Below are 8,967 nucleotides of genomic sequence, written 5' to 3'. Positions count from 1 at the left end.
TTCACGTACGACACGAACTGGTATACCATCCAATCCCACAGATGTATTGACATTGAGGTTCTGTAATGGACTAGTTACCTCTTCTTCATTCATCACAATTCCAGTATAAGCTGTTGGTTCTTCCATTACTGCAATGTCACCACCTGGATATACTCATGCAAAGTGCTCGCTCAATAATTCCACTATATCGCCTGATTCGTTTACCTCCCTACCCTCAGCATTTTTTAAAATCATTCTGCCATGAGCATTTTTCCTTTTACTTGCAACATATTGAAAAAACTGTTTGGGATTCTCTTCAGCCTGCACTGCCAATTTTCTTTCGTAATCCGCATTTGCCTTTCTTACCACCCTTGTTACCATCCTGTCCTGAGCTTTATACTGTTCCTGCACCTGCTCTCCTTCCTCACCTGGTCACCTTTCTCCTTAAATTCCCTCCACAATTGTTTCTTTTTTTGCAGCTCAAGCTTAATGGTATTATTCAACCATTGGCTCCTGCAAACACTTCTTAACCACCACCCATGCACTATCAACATCACGCCCTTGCAGTTCTACATGCCATGGCACTGAGCCAAGCACACTCCTAAGCTTGTCATACTTACCAGCCCGGTAATTCCACATGTACCCTGTCTTAATTGTAAATTCCATTCCTTTAGCCACCAGCCAAGTCATGACATTATGGTCACTCCCACAAATTGGTGGCAACATGGTCATATTCGTTACAGCCACATTCTCAGTTGCAATTACTAGGTCAAGCGCTCTCTGCCCCCTGGTATTTTCCACTACATGCTGTCGCAGATAGTTGTCCCTTAATAACCGCATAAAATCCAATTCCTTCCTCCCATGTGCCCTCTCCTCTTTCCAGTCAATGTTACCATAATTGAAATCACCCATAATAATTACCCTCCTTCCACTCATTTCTTCTATTTGCCTATGCATACTATCCCCACCACCTATTCCATCACCTGGCCTATAGCAGCACCCAATTGTATATTTTGTTCTGCTAGATTCTATTTCACACCAACCAGCCTCAAATGTGCTATTTTCTCTATCCTGCAGTTCAACTTCTACACTTCTTGGTTACAACTCATCAGCTATCATCAATAACACTCCTCGTCCCTTTTTATTCTCCCTGTCACTTCTGAACACGCTATACCCGTCGCATTCAATCCCACTAGCTTTATCATCTTCTGTCAGCCATGTTTCACTAATACCAACAACCTGTAGCCTGGAAGTGCCAACCAAAGCCCCAAACCCTTCCTTCTTGTTCCTAATACTCCTGGCATTAGTGTACATGAATTGCAGAAGCCCATTAGTCCCATCCCTACTTTGATGCCTTATACTAACTATCCCATTCTGATTTGTTGTCCTTCCTACTTGTTCGGGCATATTATATTCATTCATACACTCAACTGCCTCCCTAAAGTCTGCATATCTACTCCCTTCTCCCCTTTAATAAATCTAGTTTCGCTGAGTCTCTACATCCACTTCCACATCATTCCTCAACACTTTTTCAACCCTCCATACACCAACTCCATTCAAAAGTAACCTATCCATCTTATATAAATCCTTTTGCCCATCGAACTCACTCCACATCCACAAATTCCACACCACTCTCCATGCATAACCCAAGCATAAAGTCATTGGCAATTATGGCCCTCCTTCTAAACACTTCACTGTCATACCGCGGTAGAATACTCACCATCATAACTCTCACTCTTCTCTTTTGCTACTTCAAGTAATTCCCTCACATCCTCTATCATCTCCATTTTGTCTTCTTTCAAATCATTTGTTCTTGCCACAATTATCATCTCTTTCACCCTCTGTTTTTGCACTCGAATAGATTTGCTGACGTCCTTTATGTTCGCACCCGGCTGGTACGATTTCGTCAAACTCTCTACTATCACACCTCTTAATAGCGAATCCTTATTTATGCGATATGTGTCTCTGTTGTTACGATAGGTGATGTTGAAGTAATTCCTTAGTAACATTATGTAGTGTTTAAGATTTTTGTAATAATAATTTTTATAATTTTTTTCAGATTTTTATAATAATTTTTTTTGAACTGTAATAACACTTTATTTATCATCATACAGAGAATTTACATACATACAATAAAGCATACTATTACACTTCCTGTTCAGTACAAAATGTGGAATACAGTGATTTTTTAAATATAAATGTACATTATTTTTTTCAATATAAATGTACATTTTTTTTTCAATATAAATATCATAGCTTAGGCCTGTGTAGCTCAGTGGAAGTGGCGCTTGCGTCCTCTGCGCTTGACCGCTTGAAGTTAGACTTAGGTTCTAGTCTAGTCGCTGACTGGAGGAACTTTTTCTAAGCCTATCTTCCACCGGTTCCTGAGTTAGTTGATCTCCGGCACAGGCAAGCGGGTTTTTCCTCCTGGAAACTCGGGTTTTTCGTCCCGTAAACTCAAGAAAATCGACCGTAGTACCCACATTATTTCAGACTGTGACATATCTTGTTAGGGTTAGGTACCAAGAGATGGCAGCACTTGTTTGGCAGCCTCTTCATCGGTGGCTGCTATAATTAGTGATGGATATGGGCCAGCTATCTCTGAATGGCTACCGGTGGAGATTGAACTGCCCACTCAGTCTCCAAAAGCTAGATAGGGTATAAAGGCCTCGCATACTCCCTATTAGGAAATAAAAGGCGTTATTTGTTATTATTTTTTTTTATATCATAGCTTATTATTATAGAGCATATTACATATACACAATTTTTTTTATCAGTATCTTCATTATTAAGGGATGTAGAGGGTTGTTGTGGGTCGTGTTATACGATATGTGTCTCTGTTGGTTTGATAGGCGATGTTGAAGTAATTCCTTAGTAATATTATGTAGTGTTTCAGATTTTTAATGCTCAGGAATCTGTGTATCGCCATGTGCTGGGCGGATATTGGCTGTTTTGTATAAGGCGTGCAAATCACTGTTGACACAATTTTCCTATGTAATATTTCTAAGTTTGTTAGGTGTCTGTTTGATGTGTTTGCATAGACTGCATCTGAGTAGGGATTCGCAGATACCGTGATATAGGAGCTTTTTTATGTTAGATGGAATAATGTATTATACTTGGAAGAGTTTTGCTGCGATGATGGGGAGCTTGGTATGTCGGTATTCTATATGTTTTGTCCATTTAAGGTGGCAATCTATGTAAAGACCAAGATATTTTGCAAGCGTTACAGGTTTGATTTCGGGACATTGGTAGGTTTTTTTGTTGTTAATGCAGCGGTATGTGTGACAGTGATGCAGAGCGCATGATTCTCTGGTTGTGTATTATTAACATCTGTGTTTTTGTGGCGTTGATTACAATTGCGTTTTGGTAGAAGTATGTTGTATTTCATTTAGGTCTTGTTGTGCTTTGGAGATAGACGTGTTGATGTCTGTCTGGATTGCTATTAGTGCGGTGCCATCTGCGTACTGAAATATTTGACTTCTTATAGTCAGGTTATGAACATCGTTAATGCATATGTTGAATAGAGTGAGGTGATAATATGGCGCCTTAAGGGACACCGTGTTTTATTTGTATACCCCCAACTGTGACATGTACCTATTTTTGTTACTTGTGTTCGGTTTGAGAGATAGTTCCTGAACCAGATATGCAGTGTTCCTCTTATACCTATTGAGTATAGTTTGGTGTGTAGTATGTCATGTTCAAGTGTATCAAATGCTTTGGTTAAGTCAAGCAGTATAAGGACAGCGTACGTTTTTATCGAGGGCTTTGTTTATGGCGTCGGTTTCATGCTTTTCTTGTTTTCTGAAAGCCGTTTTGGTTTTGTGAGTGATGTTGTACTTCTGTAAATAGTTCTGTAGTCTGGTGTGTGTGTGTTATTTTTTCTAGAATTTTTGAAATGACTGGTAGGGTAGCTATTGGTCTGTAGTTCTGAGTATCGTTTCTTTTACCATGTTTGTAAATTCGCGTAATTATTGAAGTTTTTAGTTGTTGTGGAATAATGCCAGGGTCGACTATTATGTTCACGATTCTCAAAAATATTGGATTTATTTGTTCAAGGTGTGTTAGAAGGTCTGTAAGTCTTATTTTCTCTATTCCTGGAGTGGTCTTTGGTTTTAGCTGTAAGAGTGCTACTATCAGTTCTTGTTTCTCTTGTTTTGTTACGGGTCGAAAATTCATGGTTTGTTATTGACTTTGCGTCTGTAGTTTTTTGTTGATCGTTGGTAGATTGTCTTTTTTGAGTTGTGTGATAACGTTTGTGAAGGCATGGTTGAATGAGTCTGCTAGTTCCTCTTGGTTTGTATCCTGACCGACACTTTTTTGCAATAAAATTTGTGCTGAAGTTTTCTTTTTTCGAGCTACTAATTCGTTAAGTGTAGCCCATGTTTGCTTCATGTTGTCGTTATATTCCATGAAGTTTTGGAAGTAGTAGTGTCTTTTTGCCCTACGAATTTTTGTTCTTAGTTGATTTCTTGTGTTTTTTCATAATGTTTGCAAATGTGTGTTACTGGGTGACATTTTTAGTTTTTTCCATAGATTTTCTTTTACAGTAATACGATTTAGTATGTCCATTTATCCATGGATTATTGTCAGTTTGTCGCCTCGTTTGTGTACGCTTTGTTGCTTTTTTGTATATTTCTGTGAACTTTAGTTGGAAATTCTCACATAATGTTACAGGATCATTTATTTTAAGTAGGCAATTTCAGTCTGCATTTTTTACAAGGTTGTCGACAATGCTCTTTAATATGATCGGGTTTTGTCGACTTTTGTGATGGCAGAGGCTGGGCGGGATAGGTAAACTAATACAACAAAGTTGAGACAAAGTGGTGATCGGCAATTTTGATGTTTATTACTAATCATATATATGTATGGAGCCCGTATGTTGAAATGATCAATGCATGATTGCGTTAGTGAAATGTTTAGTATTTCTTCTCTTGTTTGGGAGTTAATGGTAGGGTTTATGTTCTATTGACTTAGAATATACAGGTATATGTTATTGGTTGAAGAAGCGTGGTCAAGAGTATTTATGTTCATTTCTCCTATTAGGATGAGCCTATGTGTTGTACGGGGTTTGATGTCACTTAGCCATGCTTCTAACTCATGCAGAAAGCTGAGTGGATTATTATCTGGGGGTCTGTATATTATATTTATTGTGTATTTGATACTATGTCTGTCGCTATTTGTGATTTCCAAAATTAGTGTTTCTGCATGTTCAAAATGAGTTTGTTTTTCAGTCACATTGTATTTTTCTTTGTTGTATGTGTAAATTTCTGTATCATTTATTGCAACTTCGGTCAGTATTAACGCATCTATGTTTGTCAAGGTATAGTTGAGCAGTGTTATCAATGTAATCCAGTTTTTTTTAAATTTATTTATATACTTGTTATGTTTGTGTGTATGATAGTATTGGTGGAAATGTTGTCTGACCATTTCTTCAGAGTCAAAGACCATGAAGTTTATATTGTCTGACTGGATATGTTCGCCTATATTTGAGATCTCCATTATATAGTTTCTAAGTGATTTCTAATCTTGTTCTTAAGGATGTGAAGAGTTAGTGTTTTGTATTGGGAGGATGTGTAGGTAGGATTCTCTTGCAATTACATAAAACTCCAGTGTTTTCATTCTTTCCCATAAATATCTGTGAATGCTTAGTCCACAGAAACTCGTAGTTTTGCTCTGTTTTTGTCTTCCTTGATTGGTATAAAAGATTTTTAAAGTATGGAGTCCAGTGTTCAGATATATAGAATGGCGTTGGCAGTTTCTTGTCAGTTGGAATCGATGTTTTAGTCCTTATTTTTTTACTTGCTGCAAGAATGGAGTCTCTCGGAGTTCTGCTGGTAAAACGAGCGGTGATTGTTGGTAATCTTTTTTTTTTTTTGTGGGCCTCGGTTAATAGAGTCGATGTCTGTGGTTGCGACTTAATGCCAATTTTGTTCCCGATCGGGTGCACTACGTTGCTTAAATATTATATTTTCTTTTCATATTATCTCAATTTTAAGTTCTCTTTTTCTTTCTTTAATTTTGTAGCATGTGCTCCATTTGACACTTGAGTGTGTTTACCTCTTCCGCAATTCTTCATTTTCGCGCTTGAGTGTTTCTTGTGTTTCTATCGCTACTGTTAATTTTGTCTTTATTTGTCGCACGTTTCCTAGCATTTCTTCAACTGCCATCGTAATGTACTATATGTAGGGTTCATACTCCTCGAATTTTTTGTTAATTTGTTCCATGTGGGTATATAGCAAATCTTTAACCATAAGTTTGAATGAATCTAAGTTGTCTGTAATTTTAGGATCAGGAAGGGACTTTGATGTGAGTCGTGGATTTTCTTTGGTGTCTTTTCTTTGTTCTTCATTTTCTCACGGCATTGTAGACAGCGCCATTCAGTCCGTTTCGCGGCTCCCAAAAGACAAAACTACCAAATGCTCTTGGATCTCAGAAAGCATTGGTAGTTTTGTCTTTTGCCACATCCAGAACAATGTGGCCATCCCCTTCGTCGCATAATGGCTTATTGAACTTGTCACAGGTCATTGTGCTTAACTTTCGCTGTCTCAGTAACCTTTGGACTTAATTCCCTTCAGCGACTGTAACGCGACTTTTAAAATGGGGACGTCCTTTGATCTTTGTTGGTTGGTGACAACCGTTCACTCTATGATTTTCTGAACACAAAATTTGGATATTACTTAGCTGATTTTGATGATTTAAACGTCTCTGTCTTCAGCGTGACTAGTAGAATTAAATTGCAGCACTTTCAAATTAAAAACATGAGTTGAGAGCAGCGATAACAGATTACGTGCATCCGTCTGCCTGCACAACGCCCTCTGCCTTATTATTATTATTATTATTATTATTATTATTATTATTATTATTATTATTATTATTCACATAATTAATACACACTCAAAAAAGATATCATATAAACAAAAATTTGACTGGTGATACAGAACAATTCAAATTCTACCCAAGAGTCTAAGAATAGTCCATCAGGTAGAGTCGTAAAACATGGACTGTTCCAAGTAATGCTGTTTTTTGTAGGTCACATCGTTGATCTTTAATTGCTGTAAATAGTTGACAGGTTTTGAATTAGTGGAAAAGTGGCAAAGAAGTTGCACTTTCTGCAACTTCTTTGAAGTTGCAGCAAGTGCACCGATAACTATTGGGATGACTTTGGTGTGTTTAAGCCACAGTCGGCCAACTTCGATTGTCAGATCAATATTTACTAATTTTTTCCAGTTCTTTGTTGTTAATCACTGGGTACTACGATACCACTAATTCAAACCTGTCGATGTTCGATAATTGTGATGTCAGGTCTATAGTGTTCCAAATGCCGATCACTTTGGATTCTAAAGTCCCAGAGAATTTTTGCTGTTTCGTTTTCCAATGCAGTCTCTATTTTATGCTGCCACCAGTTATCAGAATTCGAAAAGGCATATTTTTAGCACACATGCCAATGAATTATTTCGGCCACTTGATCATGGCGGTATTTATAGTCAGTTTGAGCTATTTTGCTGCAGGCACTGATTAGATGTTCTGCAGTCTCATCTTTCTGATCGCATAATCTGCATTTGCTGTAATTATTGATGTTCAAAATTTTTGCTTTGATTGTATTAGTTTGTAAAAGTCTGTTCTTGAGCTGCTAGAATAAATCCTTCTGTATCTTTTTTAAAGTATCTGTATTGTAGCCATTGCCACGTCTTGTTCACGTCAATTTTTTCCTCAGTATCTCGAAGAAATTGGCCATGCAAGGGTTTATTTTTCCAGCACACATATCGATTATTTTGTTGTTCCTTTTTTTAATCGGATTTGTTTCCTGTTGCATTTAGAAGGCAGTATTGTGTATTGCTTGAAGGATTGGCTAAGGCTATTGATAATGTAACTTCTTAAACTAATTTATTCTTCTTCCACAGTCTGTCTCACTTGCAGCAGACCCCGTCCACCTATCCTCCTCGGTAATTAAAACCGGTCATCATCACTTCGTGGATGTAATGCATGATGCATAATCATTGGTTTTCTAGTTTTTTTTTATTATTATTATAAAAACCTCCATTGAGTCAAAGACTCATCGTGGGAGGTCCACTGTTATAGACACAGTTTATCATACTGTGCCTTAAATATATTCACTGTCTCTGTACACACTACACTTTCGGGCAAAGCATTCCAATCCCTCACCACTCTCTGCAAAAAACCTGCTCCTCTCTTCCTTGCTCCCACCCTCCTTATACAGCTTCCAGGAATGACCTCTTGTTCTCCTGCTATCCTCACCCATTCTGTGCAAAACCTCCCCGACATTAATCTGGTAATAACCTCTTAACAGCTTATATGTCTCAATCATGTCCCCTCCCTCCTCCTTCTATCCACCAATTTCTGCCAATTGCATTTTGTCAATCTATCTTCATACTCTACATTCCAGAGACCAGAACGACCTTAGTCAATCGCCTCTGAACTTTTTCCAACGCAATTTCATCTTTTTGAAAACCAGGTGACCACATCTGTGCACAGTAATCCATATGTGGCCTAATCAAAGCCTTATACAAAGGAACCATAACATCCTTGCTTCTACAAGGCAATGTCCTCCGCATCATTCCCATTATCTGCTGTGTTGTCTTCACTATTTTAGTAACATGTCCCCAAAATTTTAGGTCCTGGTCTATATTCACTCCAAGATCTCTCATTTCCTGTACCTCTTCCAAGATCTCTCATTTCCTCTACCTCTTCCGATTTGCGGTCCAGTTTGTTTAATCTATTATGCTGTGTATTGGATCACTGGTATACCCCAAGAATTCATTGCTGTAGTTGTGTTTAATCCATTTAGTTTTGTTTTCAGAATATTTCTAACTCTTTTAATGTATTCTGATGCTGCCTGTTATTTAACTTTCGAGTGGAGAATATCATTGGGATCTAATATTCCTAAGTATTTATAGTTTTCCTCAGCTGAAATTGTTTTTATATATTTTTCTTGATCAAAATTAAAGCTGCTAGTGTCATTAATTTTTC

Source organism: Typopeltis vanoorti, chromosome 8 (genome assembly GCF_054136105.1).
Source record: "Typopeltis vanoorti isolate ZY-2024b chromosome 8, IOZ_Tvanoo_1.0, whole genome shotgun sequence".
In the NCBI taxonomy this organism is placed as follows: Eukaryota; Metazoa; Arthropoda; class Arachnida; order Uropygi; family Thelyphonidae; genus Typopeltis; species Typopeltis vanoorti.
This window is presented reverse-complemented; position numbering follows the sequence as displayed.